We start from the raw sequence: 25,565 nt of genomic DNA on the forward strand, positions 1-25,565 counted from the left end.
TTCTAACATTGTAACAAGTCGATTGAGCAAATACTCTTAATTCAATGATCTCCAGACCAAAGTTTGTTTATGCAGGCAATATTTATAGAATGGTATCTGGTGTGCTGGACCAGCTAACAACCCAGAGAACACCACAAGGAAGGTGACGTTTGTGACAGGTCAGAAGTGATAGTGGTAGTAGTAGAGGTGGTTCAAATAGGTCAGGCTAGGTGGAGACCACCAACAGGCTTGACTTTATTGTATTTGGGGGAGTAAAGAATCCATGCCTTTAATCCCAGCACTCGGGAGGCAGAGGCAGAGGCAGGCAGACCGCTGTGAGTTCGAGGCCAACCTGGTCTACAAAGTGAGTCTGGAAATCCACACCCCCCCAAAAAAATAATCCATTCCTGCCACCCTTGAGAACCTCACTGATGACATCAGTGTGCCTTCCAAGGCCAGGCTCTCGAGGGCTGGACCCACTAGAAGCTGAGTATTGGTGACAGTAGATGTGGGCCTACTATGAAAGTACGTCAGTCTTTAACAAGAAGGAGTTTACAGATGCGTGCAAGGGTTCTGAGCGCCAGGTATAGGAAATGAGACAGGTGAGAACTGTACACCTTCCTGAAGCTTGGGCTGCCTGAAAAAGGACAAAGCAGAGTTCCAAGCTGGCAGAATTCTCGGTTGGAAGCCTGTTCTAGCTCCTGGTTGGGCTGGCTGGCTGTGCGCACTGTGCTTGGAGCTGGAGAACAGCATCAGAGGCAGGAAAACCACCTGAGGCTCCGGTGCCTGGAATCTTGTTGCTTATCGGAAGAATCTCAATGGAGGAGGAAGTCACTGTGAGGATATTTAGGGAGGTTACAGCCGGGGTGGGGGTGGGGTGGGGTGGGGGCAGGGGGGGGATGGGAGTAATATGCTAGCAGTATCAAAAGGAGAGTCTCCAACTGGACTCTGGGAGGAGGAATACAGGGTTCTATGCTAAAGCCTTGAGGTCCCTGGAGGACTGAGAGGGAGAGGTGGCTGGGGGCTCGTGGAGTGAAAGGCCGGCACACAGCCAGCCTGCTCACAGGCCCCACTGGATACCCACCACGGGCTCTGGGTGGCCATCAGTTTTGCCTTGGAAACCCGTAATATATACTCAACACACAACAGAAACTTGGCCCGAAGCAAGTCATGTAGCATTGCCCAGCTCAGTTTTCGCTCAGGTAAAGTGTGGATGGGGTGTAATACTGAAAAAGAGTCCTGGGGAGTACACGCTACGACCCAGAATCAGGTGCTTGGTTTATGGCTTCCAGTGACTAAGTACCCTGTGCTACAAATTTAACTTGGTGTCTAGATGTCGTATAAGACCCAGACGTAAACACACACACACACACACACACACACACACACACACACACCAAATCAAACCAAAAGCCAACCTCACATCCAGAGCCTGAAAAGTTGGCTTAGTGGTTAATAGCACTGGCTACTCTTCCAGGTGACTGGGGTTCCCAGCACCCACATGGCAGCTCACAGCGTTACAGGCCAGGCAGGAACGAAGTATTCTAAAGAGAAACTGGTATCTCTCTTTCTATCAAAGTGTTGGGACAATGGACCCCAGAGAAAGGGAAATTTCCCCTGGGAGTCTCTTGCTAGGAGAAAAGAACAGGAACCAGCCAGAGGGGGAGCTTGTTTCTGGGGGGGAAGAGATGTCACACAGTCCCAGTAACTTGTCAGACCATCTATGAGACTGTAGCAGGAAAAAACAACAAACAAACAAACAAACGAACAAAACGAGACAGAAGTCTGAAGCAAAAAAGCCACAGCTCTCATCTTAAAGAGAACAAGAGAGAGCTCATTCTGGAGCCATTGTGAGTGACCATGGCCAAGGAACGCAGATTTAGGTTACCCACAAGTCCGTGTTCCAACGTGAAAGCAGCTTAATGAAGTTTCTACAGTTTTACACAGCAAGGAGAGTCATGAGTCAAGGCAAGTTACAGCGGAGAGGCAGGCGCAGCGAGATGGGGAGACGGGGGAAGCTTTCGTATAGACCCGAGATGCTCTCCGAGCTTGGGCTGGTGGAAGCCAGTAGTTGGCTGAAGTCATGGACTCTAAAAGGTTTTTCTCTATTAGTCACAGGATGTTAGTTGTGATGCAGAGGCTGGCTGGGAGTGGCTGTTGCGAAGGGCTAGGACTAGCCCAAGATAAGGTAGTTAGCCTCTGGACCTGCAAGATTCCAGTCTCTCCACAGGACTGAGACTCTACTCAGCTGAACGGCCCCTGCAGACACAGCTTCTTTTTAGGAGTTTTCATCCACAGGTCAATGATAGAGTGCCCTGATAGATTGCTTAATGTATGTATCTTTGGCTCTCTGTTTAAACTTTCATCTCACTCCAGGAGCCTGAAGACAGACTTGAGGAGCTTGCTGGATATCTTTGTGCCTCTTTGTTATGTGTCACATTGGGGGGAAAAAAAATCACCTTTTTCTACTTTCCACTTTTTTTTTTTTTTTTTTGGTTTTTTGATACTGGATTTTTGATACAACCTTGGCTGTTCTGGACTCTCTTCACCGATCAGGCTGTCCTCGAACTCACAGTGCTCCACCTGCCTCTGCGTCCCGAATGCTGCGTTTAAAGGCGTGCGCCACCATGCTCGGCTCCTTTCCATTTCTAAGTTGATCTCTCTCTCTCTCTCTTTTTTTTTCTAATTTATTTTATTTTTTTAATTTTTATTTTTTTTTAATTGATTTATTGAAGATGGGGGGCTGGAGTTGATTTGGGGTACAAATTGTGACCTGAAGTTGGATAACGATGGCCACCAGAACTCCAGTTCCAGGGCATCTGGCTCTCTCTTCTGGCCTCTCCAAGGGCACCTACCAGGCATGCCAATGGTGCACAGACAGGCATGCAAGGGGAAACATCCATAAAATAAAATATAAAAATAAAAATTCAAAAATGTATTTCCAGAATCGGAAACCAATGCAATTGTTAAAAAAAAAAATCTGTCTAAAATAAATCAGTATTAAACATTTCTACATAAAAAATTCCCCGGGACCGGAAGGGATCAGTCTGCAGAGTGTTTGCTGTGCTATTAGGAAGACCTGGGTTTGACCTCCAGAAACCATGTCAAATGCTAGGTGTTCATTTCTTTTTTCTTTTTTCTTTTTTCTTTTTTTGGTTTTTCGAGACAGGGTCTCTCTGTGTAGCCTTGGCTGTCCTGGACTCACTTTGTAGACCAGGCTGGCCTCGAACTCACAGTGATCCGCCTGCCTCTGCCTCCTGAGTGCTGGGATTAAAGGCGTGCGCCACCACACCCGGCTTTTAGGTGTTCATTTCTAAACGCACCAGGGAGACAGAGATAGGGAAATCTCTGCCATTTAATGGCCCAGCCAGACTAACCCAAAAATGTCAAGCTACAGGTCCCAGTGGGTTGTTCAGCCTCAAAAACCAAAGTAAATGGTTCCCTGGGTGCTATAACCAAAATTGACCTCTAGCTCCATACACATGTAGTACAGGTTAGAGGTCTCTGTTGGGTTGGGTTTGGCTGTCAGTTAAAGAATTAAGAGGCAAGAAAACTCTCCAGGGCAACAGGTGGGCATGAAGAAATTGCAAACACTACAGACCTCAACAGATAAAGGCTCTGGGGGGAGGGGGTGGGGGTGGGGAACTCAGGAAGGCTGAGGTTTTTTTTTGGTCTCTGAAGAGTTTTCCTCCCCTAACTGTAATTGGTCAGTTTGAAGAATGATAAGACGGCTGATTGGCCTGCAACTGTTGTGTGATCTGGCCTGGAACTTGTTGAGCCAGTTCATCTGCAGGGGGCCTGCAGGTGGGAGAAAAATCCTACAAGCCCTTTGTTTCAGAGTGTCAGGCTTTTGTCTCAAGTCAGGAAGGTGAGGAAGGAGTTGGCCGGCTTGGAAGTTTACCACCTTTATTAACTACCAGGGAACCTAACTCCTAGTTTCTCATACACACACACACACACACACACACACACACACACACACGCACGCACGCAACACACCATAGTGGTTCTTTCTTTCTTTCTTTCTTTCTTTCTTTCTTTCTTTCTTTCTTTCTTTCTTTCTTTCTTTCTCTTAATCCTAGTGCTTAAACCGACACTAAAATACTTCACCTAGCTGGTAAAATCTGCCCTACATGCAAGCCTCTTGTCCCAACTTCCATCCCTAGAACCCATGAAGAAAACCAGCTCCACAGAGTTGTCCTCTAACCTCCACATTCGGGCTGAGGCATGCGTGCCCCCCCATACATATATACACGTCAAAATAACAAAGCCAGGCGTGGTGGCGCATGCCTTTAATCCCAGAGGTAGGCAGATCGCTGTGAGTTCGAGGCCAGCCTGGTCTACAAAGCGAATCTAGGACAGCCAGGGTTACACAGAGAAACCCTGTCTAGAAAAAAAAAAAAAGCTTTTCCGGTGACGGTGCTGCGCGGTGAGGACGGCCGCTGCAGTTGGTGCAGGTCTTCTGACACAAGAAGACAGCCATAGCAAAGGGCACTATAAACGGAGAAATGGGCTCATCAAGGTGAACGGGTGTCCCCTAGAGATGATCGAGCCGTGCATGCTGCAGTGCAAGCTACTGGAGGCCGTTCTGCTTTTGGGCAAGGAGCAGTTTGCTGGTGTGGATATCCGTGTCCTCGTGAAGTGGTGTTCACGAGACTCAAATTGATGCTCTCTGACAGTCCGTCTCCAAAGCCCTGGTGGCTTCTTACCAAAAATATGTGGATGAAGCCTCTAAGAAGGAGATCAAAGATTTTTATCTAGTATGATCAGACCTTGCTTGTAGCTGACCCCATCGCTGTGAGTCCAAAAAGCTCGGAGGTCCTGGGTCCCCGTGCTCAATACCAGAAATCCTACTGATAAGCCCATCTCAAGGGCCAGGGTTACCTTTGTAATAAACATCCTAGGATTTAAACAAACAAACAAACAAACAAACAACCATGCTTAATGCAGAAAACCCAAGAAACAGAAAAGCATATTGCTGACATCCAAATTACATGGGATAAATCAACCACTCTAAATAAAGACTTGTAACTGTTGTCTCTTCGCTGGAGAATATGGTTGTTGTTATTTGTATAACTCTTCAATTATTAGCCAGCACTTGGGAGGCAGAGGCAGAGGCAGGCGGATCTCTGTGAGTTCGAGGCCAGCCTGGTCTACAAAGAGTTCCGGGACAGCCAGGGCTGTTACACAGAGAAAGCCTGTCTCGAAAAACAAACAAAACAAACTCTTGAATTATTTAACAGTCTTCAGACATGACTTGGTTGCTCTTCCAGCAGTTCCTTGATTTCTGGTACGCTATGTTCCAAGCTCACGCCCAGTTTCTTTGCACCAAGTCTGGAATGAGTCGGTTTTCTCTGGGGTCCTGGGTCCCACTTACTGGAGCCTGGGCTCTGGAAGCTGAGGCGTGAGCTTTATACGTGCTTATTGCCATTAGGGCCCCTCTTCTGGGGGCTCTTTCACTGATGACAGTTGGGAATACGTGCTGGATCGTTCTATGTCAACTTGACATAAGCTAATGTCATCTGAGAGGAGGGCTTGATGCAAAAGGAAAGCTCTTCAAAGGCATCCTTGCTTATATAACAAATCTGAGCCAGAACGGGCAACATGAGACCACCGTCTCAAACAAATCAAAACAAGCTGGGTTTGGAGGCCTCTAGGTGGCTCAGTGGGTTAAGACAATCGCTGTCAACCCTGACTGACTCTGTTTTATCCCTGGAGTCTGTGTGGTGGAAGGAGAGAGCAGACTTGTCCTCTGACCTCTGCAAGTTTGCTGTGGCACACAGCCAGGCCCGCCGGCCCGCCCGCCCGCACCCACGCACGCAGTACGCCCACACGCATGCGTAAAAGAAATGAATGGGGGGAGAAAAGACTTAATGTTAAGCATCACCCAACACACAGCCTTGCAGTTAAGACTGTGTGCCAAGGAGCCCACTGGCCTGTGTTCAAGTTCTTGTTCTTTCACAGTTTCTCATTAATTGTGGGTCTTGGACATGTTGCTTAGCCTCCATGAGCCTCAGTTGAAAGGTGAGGAGAAGCCGGGCGTGGTAGCGCATGCTTGTAATCCCAGCACTCAGGAGGCAGAGGCAAGTGGATCGCTGTGAGTTTGAGGCCATCCTGGTCTTCAAAGCGAGTCCAGGACAGCCAAGGCTACACAGAGAAACCCTGTCTCGAAAAACCACAAAACAAAACAAACAAACAAACAAAAAAACACCCCCCCCCACAAAACAAAAACAACAACAACAACAACAAAAGAAAGGCGAGGAGAGTAAGTCCTCACTGTGAGGACCAGATACCCTTAGATTGATCACGTAAAGCACTTGGAACAGTGCCTAACCCAGGGTGAACACTTAAGGATCTCCTGACATGGACCCCAGAGCTTTTCTGACAGGCACCACTTAGCTCAGCTTAGCTGGACCCCAAAAGTACAGGTTGAGGAAGTGAATTAGAATTCTCCCCGCCTCAGGGGGGTTGTCTGGCACCTATCTTCCCACCTGGAGTCATGGGGGTGACTATTCCAGCACATAGGCCAAAACTGAGCCACAGCATGCTCCCCTGCCTCAGAGGCTCAGGAATCTTATCTCCAGGGTGGAAGTTCCTGTAAAATAAGCTCATCTTCCTTTAAATGGCATCTCCTGCTCCCTCTAATTTCTAGTGTGTGTGTGGGGGAAACTGACTCGTTTTTCTGGAACTAAATAAGCATTTGTTCCCACTAGCCCCATAGCATGAGTGCCACCCTTAATGAGCTGCACTGTTGCCTATTGCTGCAGGCATCATTAGAGAAACCCCAGCAGAGTTCTGTTTATTGCCAGGGGAGGTGTCAGAGGCAGAGAAAGCACAGCTGGGGCTCCCAGCCCCAGGCACACTGTGTAGTTTGGGAGGCTGGCATAATCATTCTCAGATTTCTGGAGCACCTCCCTCTCTCTCTCTTTCTCTCTCTCTCTCTCTCTGTGTATGTGTGTGATCCCAGGGTGATTAGAACTATTTTCTAGGTTTCTGAAAGTGTGAGTACTTTGAGGAACTAGGGTAGTGAAATTGAAAGTAGAGATAGTGTAATGCCCAAGTCATGAAACCTCCAAAGACCACCAGGAATCAGTCTGATGCAAATCACACAGGGTCTCGTTTATTATTAGTCAAGCTCAGAGCCTGGATAGTCAGCCCCCTCATGAGGAGGGAAGAAGGCAGACCCTAGTGCTAGAGGAACAGAGTTTTTAAAGGAAAAACTGCAGGCGGGGGTTTCTAAGCTGTTTTCAAGCCTTGCTGTCACATGATAGGTCAGAGGGGTACAGAAATGTTACCCTTTAAGCTGATTGCCTGGGGGACCAGGGCTAAGCAAGGGGACCAGAGCCAGACTGCAGGAGGAAATTTTTTGCTTGTTCTGATCACGGTGACCTGTATCTCTGACTGGTTGGCCTGAGTGCAAGCTCCTAGGAACGGTTACTAGCTGTATGTTTGTGGCTTTCCCTGGAAACTCCGTGTGTGTGTGTGTGTGTGTGTGTGTGTGTGTGTGTGTGTGTGTGTTCAAGACAAAATTGGTGTTGGTTTGGTCTCTACAATAGGGAGTTGCTAGTTGAGCAATGCCCTATTGAGGGACATGCCAAGCTCTGAGATGGTGTCGTAGGCCAATATTGTGCTCACTGTAAATAGGCATCACAGGTGATGCAGATTGGCTGAACCATTGGGGACAGCCCAAGAATGGCTCAGGTTCACCAAGGCACAACATATACCCTGGTCTCTTCACTATGAGACTGAGCAAGCCTGTGGAGGGGCATAGACTGATGTTTGGTCAGAGAGCAGTGAATTTACACAGGTCATTCAGCTTGCTTAAAGCAGGTCCACTTCCACAGAACGGCTAGTAGGTGCAGGATCTAACAGTGGCTGCCTTTTGCTGGGTGGGTCTGCATGAGTTTGCTGGGATTCCTCACAGACCGGGTGGTGGCAGACAGGAAAAAAAAAATTAAGTTTCTCACAGTTTGGGAAGGTAGAAGTTCAAGTCCTTGGCCAATTTGGAGTTCCTCTTCCCCCTCCCCCTTGCCCGAAGGCTTCTTGGCTTTACAGCTTGGCTTTTCCTCTGTAGGCAAACAACCCCAATGTCTCTTTTCAGTCACATTTGGTAGAGTGCTTGTGGGGCATGCACAGAAGCCTTGGGTCTGATTCTATGCCCCACCGGGCAAGGTGGTGGAGGGAGGGTGGAGTGGGGGAAGAATAAATTTAAGGACGTAAGACGGGCATGGTAGTGCATGCCTGTAACCCCAGCACTAGAGGAGGCAGAGGCAGAGGCAGATGGATCTCTGTGAGTTTGAAGCCAGTCTGGTCTACAAAGAGGGTCTAGGACAGCCAAGGCTGTACAGAGAAACTCTGTCTCGAAAAAGCAAGCAAGCAAGCAAGCAAGCAAGCAAGCAACCAACCAACCAACCAACCAACCAACCAACGGTATGTAATTCTCTTTAATCCCCAAGTCCCACTCCTTGGAATGTCTCCCTAAAACGGACAGTGCTTCAGATCAGACCCTGCACCTCACCTCACCTGGGTAGCACAGTAGAGTTGGTCCTGTCTGTGGGGTTGGAGCTGGGGTTGCAGGTGAACCGCCAGAAGGTGTGAGCATGGGAGAGCCGGTCCTGTCTTTCACCTGCTGTAACACCTGGGAGAGTGTGCATTGCCTCTCCCCTGGGCAGCACAGCTGGCCTGGCTGGTGTGGGTAGTGGGTGAGCTGGCTCGGCCCTCTTGCTGCCTATGGCTTTGCATGAGCTACCTGGGGCCGTGCTGGAGACCTGGCCCTGGCGGTGTGGGTTTAAGGGAGCTGGTGGGCTCAGCAGCTCAGATAAACCTCCCAGGCCCAGATCTAGGGTTTGAGTTGCCAGTGAGGAGCCAGTGCTGATAGTGTAGCAGGAGCCAGAGGCCTCGAACCAGATCAATGACTCACTGCAATGAACTGGGCGAAAGGGGTTACTGTGGGACATACTGTGACACACTGTGACACACCACAGCTTCCACAATGAATTTCTTCTTTTCTTTTTATCTGCTAACCTAGGCTTAGTCCTGGAAGCTTCTAGGAGGAGAAAACCAAATCTTCCTCCTTTCCCCCAGACATGGTTTTCCTATGTAGCTTTGGCTGTCCCGGAACTTACTCTGTAGATGATGCAGAACTCTAAAATCCTCCTGCCTCTGCCTCCCAAAGTGCTGGGACCATAGGCTTGCACCACTGAGAACCAACTCTTTTGCTTTTTCTTTCTTTTGGGGGGGGTAGTTTTGAGACAAGCTTTCTCTGTGTCCTAGAACTCACTTTGTAGACCAGGCCAGCAGAGATCTGCCTGCCTCTGTCTCCCAAGTGCTGGGATTAAAGGCCACCATGACCAGCAAGAACCAACTCTTAAGTCTTGTCCTCTGAGGCCTTCCACAGGGATGTCTGTCCTCTCACTCCTAAATAAGCAAATATATGTGAAACAAAGATGTTGATCAGGTATGGTGGTGAATGGCCTTAATTCCATCACTCAGAAGGCAGAGGCAAGTGAATCTTTATGAGTTCGAGGCCAGCCTGGTCTATGTGGGGAGATCCAGGTCAGCCAAGGCTACAGGCTGAGATCTGGTTTTAAAACAAAAGTAAAGCAAAAAGATGCTGAGGTTTCAGGGACTTTCATTTTTATCCTTGTATCTTTATGTGTTTTTCCAAGTTTTTAAATAATGGGTGTGTATTATTTTTACTTATTTATTTATTTATTTTATTTATTTTTATTTTTGTGTATTATTTTTTATATCCTAGGAGATGAATATAGTCTTCGTGCTTCAAAAGTAAAATAACAAAAACCAAATAAAACTGAAACTTGAAATCCTAACGTGACTCAGTAACATACACACTCTTGTATACAGTTGTCTTGAGGGGGCTCAGCTTAAAGATGGGATGGCACAAATGAGCAATGGGAACTCTCGCTAATGAGAAGCATTACCTTCATTGCAGATGATGGGGCAGCTGGGACAGGGTTGGAAGTCACACTTGTATTTGCTACAGCACATCTTTTTGATGGCTTTCCTGTGTGTCAGCAGAATGGTTTGCTGCTTTTGGCAGATTTAGGAAACTGTCAGTAGGAGTTTGAGATCTTGGCACAGCTTTTTTCTCCCATAGGTGCTATGGCACAACAGTAACCTGGTTAAATTCTCCATCCTCCCCAGATGAGAACACAGAGGCTGAGAGAGAAAAGCCTGAAGTCAGAGGCAGGGAGGCCTCGGCCACAGTGGGAACGTCACTCTGTGTACTGCCTGTTGATTTGAAGCTTTGCTTTGTTTTTCTGAGACAGGGTTTCTCTGTGTAGCCCTGGCTGTCCTGGAACTCACTCTGTAGACCTGGCTGGCCTCGAACTCAAAGAGATCCACCTACCTTTGCCTCTCAAGTGGCGGGACGAAAGTCATGCGTCACCGCCACCTGGCGGTTTATTGGTTTGTGAAAGAGGTTTTCTCCTTGTTTTGTAGGTCGCTAATGAGATAGCATCGTGTGATGTCACAAGCCCATTGTTGCCAGTTTTGGACTCAAGTGTAAAAATTCATTTTTGTGCTTGGCACCTGAAAGTGGGTTATTTGGAGTTGCCACTTAGAGCCTGAGGTACTTGGTCTCTTGTTTAGTTGAGGTTGCTCCTTAGAATACTGAATGACTTAATTTCCCATCGCTGTGATAAAAGGACTGTGACCGAGGCAATCTGCAGGATGAAGGGTTAACCTTGGCCTGTAGTTCCAGAGAGAAAAGAGTCCATCAGGATAGCAGAAGCAGGCAGCAGGCAGGGGCAGAAGCTAAGAGCTCACATCTTCCGTCAAAATCGTGAAGCAGAGAGATGGCAAACTGGGGGTAGGATGGGACCCCGTTTCCTTTCAGGATGGCCAAACCTCTCCAAGAGGCGCCACCACCTGGGGCCCAAGCATTCAAACACATGAGCCTGTTGGGGACAGTCTCATTCAACCCACCATAGATGCGCTCGATTTGAATCACTAACCGTTTGCAGACAGAGATGCCGTAAAGGAAGGCCCCTCCTTTGGCGTTGATACTGCTTCCAAATGCTTGATAGGATCGAAGGCTTTCAGGCTGTGGACCTGGGAGACACTAGCCAAGTGTGGTTTGTATTGCTTTGCATCTTTCCTCGCGTTGCATAGGAAACGCCCCAGAACTTTTGTTGTTGTTGTTGTTGTTTTAAGATGGCCTTTAATGTATTGGTGTAGTTTAAGATTCAGAGACACTGTCTGAATTACTCCGTGTGCAGTATATTTCACTTGAGACCCTGAACTCGAGGGCACTACATTCTATTCGAGGGTAAAATCTAATCAACGGTTACGTTCAACTTATAAAAAGGTTTGGGGAGTTATTAATAGATTGTGAAGTGTTTTTGATTTCTTTAAGTAACTGTGTTTCAACAATAAAGCCAGGCATGACGGCTGCTCCGGCTGCCACGGCGTGGGAACTCAGCTGGTGGGATAGTTCACAGATTTCATATCGGATGTCTTTTCTTTTCTTCTCTCTCCCATTCCCATTTAATTTTTTTTGTTTTTATGTTTTTATAGAAAAGGTAGGACCAGAGAGATGGCTCAGTAGATAAATGTGCTTGCCACTAAGTCTGAAGACCTGAGTTCGATTCCCAGGGCCCACATGCTAGAAAGAGAGAGCTTATTACTGAGAGTTGTCTTCTGATCTACACATACACACACACACACACACATAGATAAAAAAGTTAAAAGAAGAAAAGAGAAAGAAGGATAGAAAGAAAAGAAAAGGTCACATGTAGGCCAGGCTGGTCTTGAACTCACCATGTAGCTGAGGATGACCTTGAACTTCTGATCTTACCTACTTATAGAGTGCTGAGATTACAGGTGTGTACCACTATACCTGGTTTATAGAGGGCTGGAGGTTGAACTCAGGACTTTGTGCATTCTAGACAAGTGCTTTACTGTCTGAACTGTTTACCAACATCTCCAGCTTTCAAGATGTCTTCCCCCTGCCCTAATAATTAAAAATAGGTCCAGGGAGCTACAGCGATGGCTCAACGGTTAAGAGTACTGGCTGCTCTTACAGAAGTCTGGGTTCAGCTCTCAGCATCCACACGGTAGCCTATAACCATCCGTAACAGTCATAATTAAGATGGAGGGGATCTGATGCTTTCTTCTGGCCTCTGAGAGTACCAGGCACACTTGTGATGCACATACATACATGTAGGCAAAAACAGGCATATATACTTAAAAACCAGCAACCAATACCAACAACACCAATGATCCCGTTATGCACGATATGCTGTGGAGATAAGTGACAGAGCTTTGCTCTTGGGCTTGGTGTTTTGTTTTTATCCCGGCACACTATTTCAAAGCCTGTATGACCTCTTAGCTTGGAAAGCAGTCTTGCCGTTACTACCTTCTTCTTCCTCTTTCCTCAATTTCTGCCTAAGCTATTTTGACCCATCTATTTAGAGAGTACTCCTGGTATTGGAGTTAAGAGTCCCAGAAGAGAAGGCAGGAGGACAGAGGCCCTGTGCATTAACCCTGCCTCTGCAAGAGAGCCCCTGTGGGGTTCCCAGAAATCACAGTCTGCTGTTGAGTGGTGACCACTGTGCAGTGTGTCCCATCTTGGTCCCCAACCTTCTTACCACAGGGTGCCATTGGTGGATGGCCACTGTTTGCCTCCCTGCATCATTTGCAGACGTGAGTAAGCTCTTGGGTGGTGGTGGCGCACACCTTTAATCCCAGCACCAAGAAGGCGGAAGCAGGTGGATCCTGCCTGATCTTCAGAGTGAATTCCAGGACAGCCAAGGCTACACAGAATAACCCTGTCTTGAATAACCATAAAGCCAAAAAAAAAAAAAGAAATGAGTTAGCTCAGGTTCCACATCTTAAAGGGTTTGGTCTGGGGACGGTTTTGAATTTCCCAGGATTACCTCCTCTGCCTGATGCCCCAAGGTACCTGCTCTCTCCTTGTTAGCCTGACGCTGGAAAGGAGATTAGGTATAAGTACTGGACTTTTCATATGTTCTGTACTCTGGGGACCTGTATTAGTTAGTATTTTTTTTTTTTTTGCCTTTTTTTTTGTTTTTGTTTTTTTTGGTTTTTTTGAGACAGAGTTTCTCTGTGTAATATCCCTGGCTAACCTAGACTCCCTTTGTAGACCAGGCTGGCCTCGAACTCACAGAGATCCACCTGCCTCTGCCTCTCGAGTGCTGGGATTAAAAGGCATGCGCCATCCCGCCTGACTGTGGTCATGGTGTTTATTATAGCAATAGAAACCTCTCTGTAGGGCGTTCCAGGCATGGAGGCTGGAGAGACGGCTCAGCAATTAAGAATACTTACAGCTCTTACAGAGGATCCGAGTTTGGTTCCCAGCACCCACACCACAACTGCCTGTAACTCCAGCTCCAGAGTACCAGATGCCTCTGGTCTCAGTGGGTATACCCAAACACCAGATTCACCACCTCTACATAGACACATACATTAAAAATAAAAATAAATGTTTTTTAAAAAGGAACATAGGAGACACACAGGTGTCCCTGGTGACTTCCATGTCAAACAGTAGTCACCCAGAACTTTGACCATGCGGTTTTTGGCGTTTCTCTGAAAGGTCTAGTCTGTAAAACAGATCTCAGGCCGTTTTCCTGGATGTTCTTTTTCAGGTAGCTGATCAGTATCCGGCTCTAGTCTCATAACTGCTGTTATCACATCCACACAGGAAGAAACAGAAGGAGCTGTAGACTTCGGGTGCCAAGGGAGTAGCCCGGCCTTCGCTCTGCATTCTTACTGAAGACGAAGTACACGTGTCCAGACTCCCAGAGCAGGAAGAACTCAGCTTCCGACTGGGAGCGATATCCCAGCCATGTAGGCTCTCTGCTCCAAGTGCGCCTTTGCACGCTACAGAAGTTCCCCCACCGTTTCAGGCAAACCACGCCGAGCTAGCGGTGGCAATACTTGCTCTGTGACTCGTTGGATCCACCGAGTGCAACCTCCTGGCCACCTTAACGAACCGGACCGGCAAGCCCGTGGGGTTAAGTCTGTGTGGGGCTTAGGGTTTTTTCTTCCACTGTCAAGCAACGCTTTGCCTGTAGAAGTGCGCATGTCTGTTTTCTCCGCGGGAGCCAGCACATGTGATAAAAACATCCTGTAAAAACATCTCCCATACCTACAACTGTGAGAAGTCTTTTCTTAGAGGTAAGCCACGTTTCGTACTTTGGAAGTGGGCTCACCAGAGCTCAGGGAAGAAAAAAACCAAAAATACAAAAAACAAAAATGAAACCTCAAAAGATCTTTTCTTATTTATTTATTTTTATTTTTTATTTTTTATTATTTTTTCAAAAGATCTTTTGATGACAGCATAGTGTGTGTGTGTGTGTGTGTGTGTGTGTGTGTGTGTGTGTGTGTGTGCGCGTGCCTCTGAGTGCATGTTCTGACGATCAGAGAAAAACTTTCAGGAATCAGTTCTGCCCTTCTACCACATGAATTACGGGAATAAATTCCAGGAACCCAGGTAATCAGGTTTGGCAGCAAAGGGCCTTTACTAGTTGAACCATCTCTCTGGCCCCACATTTCTATTTTATTGATATCCCTTCCCTACCACCGATATCTATATCCGTGTAAAATATTGCATGCGGTTCAGCTTAAAAAAATAAATAAAATAAATGTGTCTTCCCACTAACCAACACTAGAGGGCACTCAATTGCCAGTAACAAATTTGGGTCCAGGAACTGTGTGCTCTCTCCACGTCGGCGGGCGGCACTTTTTTCGGTAAAGAAGAGTTGTGAAACCCCACCCTCCTCGCAACGTGACGTCAGGAGAGGAGGCACACCGATGAGGTGTAGACATTGGTTTCCAACAAATCAGGCTTTTGAAACATCTCTGTCAACAGTGAGTAACTAGTGCGTCCTGAGTTATGTTTACGCCCCCCATGATCCTCTAGCTCATCCACGTCTGACTCGATGGTAGTCTAAAAGGAATGCATTTGGCAGGATGAGGGGGTCCCTAACGCGCCCATCTGGTTGGTCTGAAGCCTCTGTCCCCTCACGCAGGACGGACTTAGCTCCCACTGAGGCCCAGCGTTATTGGACTTCAGATTTGGTGACCTGTGGTTGCCGTAATTCCACTACTCATTTTATTCATCGACCTCCTCCGCAGCCAGCCCTCGGTCTTCCACTCACTGGCCGGCAGGGAGGAGGAACAGCTTTCCCTGGCTTACTGCGCATCACTTCCTCCTGCGCCTTCTGTTGCTTGTCCTCTTCGCTTTCCTCTTCATCCTCTTCCTTCTCCTTCCCCTCTTCCTCCTTCTCTTCTTCTGTGGTGCTGGACCTTGAACCCAGGACCTGTGCGTCCCAGGTGGGCACTCTACCACTGAACCATGTCGCCGGCTCAGACATTCAGTTTTAAGAAATTACTTAAGTAGCGTCAGGGGGCGCTTGTGCCAGGGCATCCATGTGACGTTTCTATGTACCATCTATAGTGTTCATGTAGACGCTGATACGAATAGTTCCATTTTACAGAGGAACAAACTGAGGTCCAGGATTAAGTTACTTGCCAGAGATTAAGTTTCTGATTCATTTTAAAGTTTTTTCTTTCTATTTATTCTGTACTTTCATATTCTTTAATGTTGTCATAAGTGTTTCAGGATATTTTATGAACTTTATTTAAAGCCCCACAACTCATGATAAAACTAGTTAAAGACATGAAACTGATGAAAGACCTTATTCTCATGATTTGCCCACCCCTGTAATCTCAACTAAACCACGAGCCAAGCCTGAGCTCGTGCTGTAGCTCTAGTACCTGGGAGGCAGGAAGATTGCGGTGGCTTTGAGGCCAGACCAGGCTACAGATGAGAATCTGTCTCAAAACAAAGGAAACAACAACAACACAAACAACCACAAAAAGCTGGGCATGGTGGGGCACACCTGCAATCACTCAGGAGGTAGAGGCAGTCTAGTCAGGAGTTCAAGGCCCTTCTAGGCTGTCTGAGACGGGGTGGGTGTGGTCACACTGGACACCAGGCTCCCTCTCAGCCCTTGCCTTATGGGGTTTGGCTTTGGGGGAGGGGGGTGTCTCTGATATGGCTAATGTGTAAGATGAAAATGCTTTTATTTGGCTGTGTGGAAAGACTTTCTAGAAACCCAGAGGCCCCCAGGCATGGTGATATGACTTATACTCCCAGCTGATGAGCTCATGTGTTTTGGCCATGTCTACATCTCCAGTATTTTAAGTTTTCCAGGGAACAAAATTTCTCCCTGTGTTACTTGCTCTGAAGCAAGAAACCAGGATGAGCATAGAATCTCATACAACGTCTTCTACATGCCCAATGCTGGTCCAAAGAAAACAGCCGTAGCCATGTCAGGGCTGGAAAGATGGCTCAGTGATTAAGAGCATTTGGCACTCTTACAGAGGACTGGAGTTCAGGTCCCAGCGCCCTAATCCAGTGGCTCACAATCACTTGGCTCAAACCTGCAACTCTAGCTCCAGAGAATCTGACACCCTCCTCTGGCCTCCTCAGGTCCTCACACACACGTGTGCACACACAGACACACAGATCCATAAAAAAAGAGAAATAAGTCTCAAAAAAGCAGAAACCACATGCCCTCTGTCACACTCTTAGTCCCATATGCCTGCACCTCCAGCCGTGAGAAAAAGCTGTGTCCTTTTCTCTCTGCATTTCCGTGTGCTGAAATCACACAGCCTGTGACCTTGTGACTGGATTCTTTCACTTAGCGTAAGATCCATCCAGGTGACGTGGGCTCACATGTAGTCCCCAGGATTGTGGGGCAGAGGCAGCAAGGCTGCCATAAATTCAAGGTTAGCCATGTCTAATGAGTTCCAGGCCACCCAGGATGAGACCTTATCTCAGAAATAAATGAGCTTAAAAAAAAATCCTTTTATATTGGGGCATATAGAGGTACTCATTTTTTTTTTTTTAAAAAAGAACACTTCTTTAAGATTTATTTTATTTTAAATTATGGTGTGTGTGTGTGTGTGTGTGTGTGTGTGCGTGTGCATGTGTATGTGTGTGTGTGTGTGTGTGTGTGTGTGTATACATGAGTGCAGGTATCCTTGAAGGCCACAGGCATTAGGTCCTACTAGAGCTGGGTTCATGCGGTTGTGAGTCACTTGATGTGGGCCTGAAAACTGAACTCAGGGTTTCTGTAAAAGCAAGGTACAACAATGCTCTTAAGGTCAGAGCTGTCTTTTTCAGGTGACCCCACTGGTTTGTATTCATCTATTTGCCTGCTGATAGATATTCAACTTGTTTCCTTTTTTTAAAAAATTATCTTTGTATTTTTAAAGATGAGACAGGACCTCGTTAGCCTGGAGCTTGCTACGTACTGAAGAGGACCTTGAACTCCTGGTCCTCGTAACTCCGTTTCCCCCAAGTTATGAGAGTATAACTGTGTGCCATCGCATCGGGTTCTGTTTCTGTCTTTTACATGTTACAAATTATTTTGCTTTGGACATTGGGGTACGAGTCTGAGTATAGCTAGGGGCTTTCATTTTTTTCTTGAGTGAAATTTCTGTGTTGTACGGCAATCCCGTGTTTGTGCACTGGATGAGACTGTTTTCCAAAGGAGTGGCGTGAACTCTGCATCATTGTATGGACTCTGGTTTCCCCATCGTTGACAATATGTGTGATCTGAATTTGTCTTTTCTTCTGGACAAGGTCTTGCTGTGTAGCCCAGCTTCACTTCAAACCTGCTATCACCTTGCCTTTGCCTCCAGAGTGCAGGGATTGCTCGAGATTATTACTATGTTTGGATTCTTTATCATTTTAGCTATCCCTAATAGGTATGAATAGAGACTTCTTTTTATTTTATTTTATTTTATTTTTTGGTTCTTCAAGACATGGTTTTTCTGTGTAACAGCTCTGGCTGTCCTGGAACTTGCTCTGTAGACCAGGCTGGCCTCGAACTCACGGAAATCTGCCTGCCTCTGCCTCTCGAGTGCTGGGATTACAGGTTTGTGCCAGAGAGTTCTTTTAAAAAGTACAGTAAGATTTGTATCTCTAAATTTAGTTATTTATGCTTTCATTGAACCTATTAACTAGCAATTGTTCACCTGTGACTAAGCTGTGGCCAGGCGCTGCAAATATCAAACTACCAACCATATCTGCCCTCCATGCCTTGTAGGGTGGGAAAACAAAATTGCAAGTATGTAATTTTAGAGATTATATTATTTACTTTTATTTTACCTTCATATATGTCTGTCCACTACTTTCATGCAGGTTGGCAGAGGCCAGAAGAGAGCTTTGGAGCTCCTGGAACAGGAGTTACAGACTATGGAGCTGGGAATCAAACCCCGGTCCTGGGAAGAACAGCCAGTGCTCTTAACTGCTCAGCCATCTCTCATTAAGTGACACGGTTTTTGTTTTGTTTTGTTTTTTAGATAGGGTTTCTCTGTATAGCTTTGGCTGTCCTGGACTCACTTTGTAGACCAGTCTGACCTCAAACTCACAGAGATCTGTCTGCCTCTGCCTCCTTGAGTGCTAGGATTAAAGGCATGCGCCACTAAGCCTGGCTAAATTACAAGTTTTTTTTTTTAAAGATTTTTTTGATATATATATAATGTTCTGCCTGCATGTACACCTGCAGGCCATAAGAGGGCACCAGATCTCATTATAGATGGTTGTAAGTCACCATGTGGTTGCTGGGAATTGAACTCAGGACCTTTGGAAAAGCAGCCAGAGCTCTTAACCTCTGAGCCATCTCTCCAGCCCAAATTACAAATATTTTAATAGAGCTATGTATGAAGCTTTGCAAGAGTCAAAAGTAGCATATGAGTAAGCCGAGATCCACCTAACTCAGTAGGTTTAAATTCAAGCTGCCAAATTTGTGATATTAAAACATTTAATAGCCAGGCGTGGTGGCGCATGCCTTTAATCCCAGTGCTTGAGAGGCAGAGGCAGGCAGATCACTGTGAGTTCGAGGCCAGCCTGATCTACAAAGTGAGTCCAGGACAGCCAAGGCCACACAGAGAAACCCTGTCTCAAAAAACAAACATTTAATATCTGAACGGTGTAGTGGTACACACCTATAATTCCAGAGTATGGAAGGTGGAAGGTAGGAAGAACAGGAGTTCAAGGTCATCTTTGACTACCCAGTGAATTTAAGGCCATTCTGGGCTATGTAAGACTATCAGAAAACAGCAACAGCAAAACCAAGACATAAAACGCTTAACATCAATTGCATTTAAAAGCCTTCTAGAAACACGATGGCCTTTAGGTCCACTAACCAACAATCTCACCGTATCTAGAAAACAGACCTGGCTTTCACAGTTTCCCCTGACTTCCAACTATTACAAGATGGCTGCTGCACATCTTGTAGCTGAGGTACAAACAAGATAAAAGCAAGTTGTGTCATCCTTGGTGGGGACCGACAACATCCGATGACTATGGGGGACCAGATAATGAAAGGTGATTTCTTTTGTCATTTGTTTTAGTAGCCTAGAATTACAGATTTTTGTTTCCTACCATTAGGATAAACAGCTTTTTCCATTTATGCCCATTACTCCAAAAGTACCTTAAGCATGTGCTCAGTACCATTCCTCTAGCCATTCTCTTCTTTGGGGTTCTTGGTTTTATGGGATTGGCCTGTATCCCAGAACCCTGTGTACTGAGACACACATCCTAAGCACTAGAAGGACCATCCCCCTCATCCCAAGTCATTTAGAGTGTCCAAAGTAAAGGACAGGGTTAGCAGGAGGGGGCGGGGTTCTGGGTGAAAGTGGAGTATACAGCTAGGTGTGACATCTTATTCCTACAGTCCTGACACTTGGGAGGATGATGAAGCAGGATGGCTGTGTGTTCAAGGCTAGCCTGGTATACACAGTAAGTTTTAGGTCAGTGTGAGCTATGGAGTTTGACCGTCCCCCACCCACCTAAGCCAACCAACCAACCAATAACCAAAACCGAAGATGGTGGAGGTGATGTCAGGAGAATCCAGGCTCGGCTCACTGTACTGGAGGAGTTGTGCTCAGTCTGGCACAACTATTTATTTTATTGGTGTTCTGCTCTCGTTTGTATCTGTGTGAGGATGTCAGATCCTCTGGAACTGGAATTACAGACAGTTCTAAGCTGCTACGTGGGTGTTAGGGATTGAACTTGGGTCCTTTGGAAGAACAGTCAGTGCTCTTAACTGATGAACCATCTCTCCAGTGTACCCCTTTCTTTTCCTTCCTTCCTTCCTTCCTTCCTTCCTTCCTTCCTTTCTTCCTTCCTTCCTTCCTTTCTTTTTTTGAGACAGTCTTGCTATGTAGATCTGGCTGGCTTTGAACTTGTGACTCTCCTGCTCCAGCTTCCTGCATGCTGGACTTACAGGGAGGCACTACCACACCTGGCCCCTAAGGCACTTGCCTCCTTCCTTTTAATTTTGGAGTCCTTTTGCAGTTATGCGGGTCAGAGTTCATCGCCCGGAGCTGTCGGAGAATAGAAAACACCTGCTTATAACCAGCAGGCCTCTGTCCCAGGCTTTGCCAGGGTGCGGGACATTTTAGGTCTCCTGGCTTCCGTCCATCTCTCCTGCTGGTAGACACCTATTTTTATACAGTAGTATAAATATTGACAGAACAACAAGACTCCTGTGCTTAGCTTGTAGATTTTGGGGTGACACTGCCTGAGCAGAGAAGCCTGAGGTCGTGTAAGTAGGGGTGAGTGAGGGAAACAGGTGCTTGGGAGTGTCACCACACTTAAAGCAACACCCCGCAGTCATCTCTCTGGGGAGATGGGGATCCTTGAGGGGGCTCCCTCTGCAGATGAGAAGATTGCTCTGGGAATGGCCAAAGGGGCTGCATTTGTTTCCCAGTGTGTGTGTGTGTGTGTGTAGATATTGGGTTCACATTTATCTCAGGTCACACTTTGGGGGCAGTGGCCAGTATTTTCCTCCCCTGTGCAAGAGCCCTGGCCCGTGCTTTAACTTAGTTTGTCAGGGCTCCCAGGACTTCCTCCATCTACACGGGCAAGGGAGAGCTTGGCAAATCCGACTTGGCAAGTAGCCGGTAAAGAGAGAACACTAGCTATTTTAAAAAGAGCAACAAGGGCTCTGTAGCCAGTGGTGCACAGGAGAGAAAATCCAAGGCCAGCTCAGGCTAGCCTGGCCTCGGTGAGGTGGAAAAGGCAGGGACTGGTCGTCCAGGAGGACTGGGTCACTGGGCATGCCCAGAGAGCAGAAAGATGGGGGGAAAAATGGCCTATCTGTTGTCTTTCCTTGTGCTGGATTCCAGTCACTACTTATGCGTTTGTGTGTGTGTGTGTGTGTGTGTGTGTGTGTGTGTGTGTATTTCATGAGGCCTTTTTCTTTCTTTCTGTTTGTTTGAATTTTTGAGACAAGGTTTCTACATAGCCCAGGATGTCCTGGGATTCACTTTGTTTGTTTGTTTTGTTTTTTTCAAGACAGGGTTTCTCTGTCTTCTCTTGGCTGTCCTGGCTGGACTCACTTTGTAGACCAGGCTGGCCTCAAACTCAGAGCAATCCGCCTGCCTCTGCCTCCTGCGTGCTGGGATTAGAGGCGTGGGCCACCAAAGCCGGTGTTGTCCTGGGATTCTTTTTTTTTTTTTTTTTTTTTTTTTTTTGGTTTTTTGAGACAGGGTCTCTCTGTGTAACCTTGGCTGTCCTGGACTCGCTTTGTAGACCATGCTGGCCTCGAACTCACAGCGATCCGCCTGCCTCTGCCTCCCGAGTGCTGGGATTAAAGGCGTGCACCACCACGCCTGGCTTAGTCCTGGGATTCTTAATCTTTCTGCCTTGCCTACGGAGTGCAGAGATTATAGGTGTGTGCTGTCACACTCAGGTAATGGGGGCTTCCTCTCTTCCTCGTGCACAGATTGTAGAATCCTAAAATCTATCTATCTATCTATCTATCTATCTATCTATCTATCTATCTATCTATCTATCTATGTTTGAGACAGGATTTTTGTTGTTGTTGTTGTTAGCACTGGCTGGCTGTCCTCAAACTCAGAGATCCAGCCACCTCTGCCTCCTGAGTGGTGACATTAAAGGTGTGCACCACCACCGCCAGCTCTAAATCTTTTTTTGTTTTGTTTTTCGAGTCAGGGTTTCTCTGTGTAGCTTTGGTTGTCCTGGAGTCTCTTTGTAGAGCTAACTCCTTCCTCTGCCTCCCCGAGTGCTGGCATGGCTGTGAGCCACTGTGTGCTTGCTGGGAATCGAACTCTTAACCCCCCCAGCCATCACCCCAGCCCTGTCCTTGTCTCGTTTCTAAGGTCTCCTTAAACAAAACGTGAATGAATTGCTATCTCCTTCGCGGATCCTTTTCCTCTCCTGATGTTGGAACGGCTCATCCTCCACTCAGGTCTTTTGGCAACTGTCACTTCTTTGTCTCATGTTAACCTGTAAGAACCTCTGTACTTTGGACCCTGGGCAATCCTAAAATGTAGACCCAATAAACACTCAAGACTATGACCACTGGGATTGTGTGCAGCAGGCCACAGTGGAAGATGGCTGGGAGGCTCCTTTTCTCTTTTAGTTCCCATCAAGCAATTTGCTTTGCTTGCTTGTAGGGTTAGGTCTACAAGCCTTTGTTCTCTCTGCAGATGGATAAGAACCTCATTTAGAGGGCTGTTTCCATGCCTGATTTGTTAGTTCATTTATTATTATTATTATTTTCAAGACAGGGTTTCTCTGTGTAGCTTTGGCTGTCCTGGAACTTGCTTTATAAACCAGGCTGCCCTTCGACTCAGAGATTCACCTGCCTCTGCCTCCTGAGTGCTGAGATTAAAGGTGTGGCTCACCATTGCCTGTCTGCCTGGTTTATTTTTATCTTGCTGCCTGCACTCAGCACCGTGCCCCACCTCCCGCCAGAAAGAAGCACCCATGTGCATGGATAAATGAATGAATGAACTAAGGAACAAAGCTATTGGGAAGCAGCAAGCATTGCTTCCATTTGACTTAGGTTTCATAGGCACCTCTCAGAAGTGTCTCTCAAACCCACGGCCCAATTTGGGGACGGTGTTTTGAGATACTGAGAAGGGGACAATTCCTCTGCAGTCATCCCCCAGGGTCAGAGAAAGTCAGGCTTTTTTTTTTTCTTTTTTTCTTTTTGAGATAGGATCTCAAGAAGTCCCAGGTGGTTTCAAACTCATGATGTAGATAAAACTGGCCCAGAAACCTGATCTTCCTGATCCTATTTCCCAATTGCTAGAATTACAGACATGACCATGTCTACCTTAGCCCATACTTATTTTTTTTAAAGATTTATTTATTTATTATTGTATACAATGTTTTGCCTGCCTGCATGTACACCTGCAGGCCAGAAGAGAGCACCAGATCTTACTATAGATGGTTGTGAGCCACCATGCTGTTGCTAGGTATTGAACTCAGGACTTTTGAAAGAGCTGCCAGTGCTCTTAACCTCTGAGCCATCTCTCCAGCCCTTACAGTATATATATACATTATATATATATTCCAGGCTGACCAAATTCATACTGTAGCTCAGGGTGATCTTGAATTTCTGATCTTTCATTTCCTAATTACTGGGGTTACTGTCCTGGGCCACTGCACCCAGATTATGTGGTAGGGATTGAGCCCAGGGCTTCCTACATGCTGGGTGAACACTCTGCTAATTGAGCTATAACCTCTGACACTAGCCACAGGGTTTATCATTATTGTTGTTATTATTATTACTACTATTACTATTATTATTTTGGCTCCTGAGACAGGTTTCTCTATGCAGCCCAGGCTATCCTAGAACTCACTTTGTAGATCAGGCTGGCCTCGAACTCAGAGATCTGTCTTCTCTGCCTCCTTGAGTGCTGGGATGAAAGACATGTGCCACCACTGGCTGACTTTGCTGGCCACAGTTTTAAATGAATTTCATGTTAACTCAGTGCTCAGAACCTACCAGAGCTGGTTGTCGATCTCAGGAAACCACTCACTGAGGTAATAGCTGCTTGTGCTGGGGATAAATAGATGGAGGGAGAGCTTGTTCTTGTTTTTAATAAAATCCTTCCAGCTCCCAGAGCCCTGGAGGCACAGCATTGAATTTGGATTGCTTTTGTGGCACACTTATTTTGGCTAAGGGGTAGTGCTGAGGATTGAACCTAAGGTCTTGTGGTTGCCTGGTAAGCACTTAGCACTCAGATGTTTCCCTAACACTATTCCTACTACACTATTCCTATACTTATTTATTTTTAAGATGGTTTTTATTTATTATTTATACAGTATTCTGCCTGCATGTGAGCCAGCAGGCCAGAAGAGGGCACCAGATCTCATTATAGATGATTATGAGCCACCATGTGGCTGCTGCGAATTGAACTCAGGACCTTTGGAAGAGCAGACAGTGTCCTTAACCTCTGATCCATGTCTCCAACCCCGGATTTATTTATTTTTATTTTATGTGTATGAGTGTTTTGCTTGTCTCTCTGTATCATGTGCAGTACTGATGGAGGCCAGCAGAGGGCATGAGATCCCCTTGGACTGTAGTTACAGACCGTTGCGAGCTACTTATGTGGCTGCTGGAAATGGAACCAGGTCCTACGCAAGAGCAGCAAGTGCTTTTAACAGCTGGAGCCATCTCTCCAGCACCACTACTTTTACTTTTTATTTTGAGGCATGGCCTCACTAGTCTTTCTAGGCTGGATTGAACTCCATTGTAACCTAGGTAGGCCTGGACTTGCTATCTTCCTCCCTGAGCTTAGTGGGGGTAGGTAGAATTCTAAGCTTGCACCATCAGGCCTGCCTGACACTCTTTCAGATGGATGGATCCTTTGGCTTTTTGGGGTGCCCGTGTCTCCTCTCATATTTAGGTGTGTTGCAAAGATGGCACTTCCCACTGAAGTATGTCTTCCACACTTTGCCTTTGTCTGCAGATGGCCTCAGAACTTTTTAGGAGGAAACAGATGGGTACCCTTGAGGTTTAGGTTCTTGGTCACTTGATGGATTCTTGAGCTGTGTCTGAGAACTTTGCTCATTGACATCAATGCAGAGTTAGAGAAAACCATGGAAGCGTAAAGTAATGTGGTTGAGAATAGGCCCTGCTTTTCTTTCCCAGGTATAAAACTCTACGGTAAAATATAGCTTGAGCCACATGTGTGACTTGAAATTTAAAGAAAAAAAAAAAAGAAATTTCCTAGTAGTCACATTTGAAAGCATAGGAAGTTGGGGCTGGAGAGATGGCTCAGAGGTTAAGAGCACTGACTGCTCTTGCAAAGGTCTTGAGTTCAATTCCCCGCAATCACAGGGTGACTCACAATCATCTATAATGAGATCCAGTGTTCTCTTCTGGTGTGCAGATGTACATGAAGGCAGAACATGGTATACATAGTAAATAAATAAATCTTTAAAAAATAAGATACATGAAGTCAGTTTTACTAAGATTTTATTTAATCTAGAAAACCCAAATAAAACTTTAAAAAAAAAATTATTTATTTAAGGTATATGAGGGCTCTATCTGCACGTGTTCTTGTTTGCCAGAAGAGGGCATCAGATCCCAGTTTATAGATGGTTGTGAGCCACCATGTGGTTGCTGGGAATTGAACTCAGGCTCTTTGCAAGAGCAGTCAGTGCTCTTAACCTCTGAGCCATCTTTCCAGCCCCTCACTCCTCCCTTGCCTTTTCATCTCCCTCTTGTGCCATCAGGGACTGAACCCAGGGGCAGGCTCTG

This window comes from Acomys minous, assembly GCF_964271855.1.
Source record: "Acomys minous genome assembly, chromosome: 8".
Lineage (NCBI taxonomy): Eukaryota > Metazoa > Chordata > Mammalia > Rodentia > Muridae > Acomys > Acomys minous.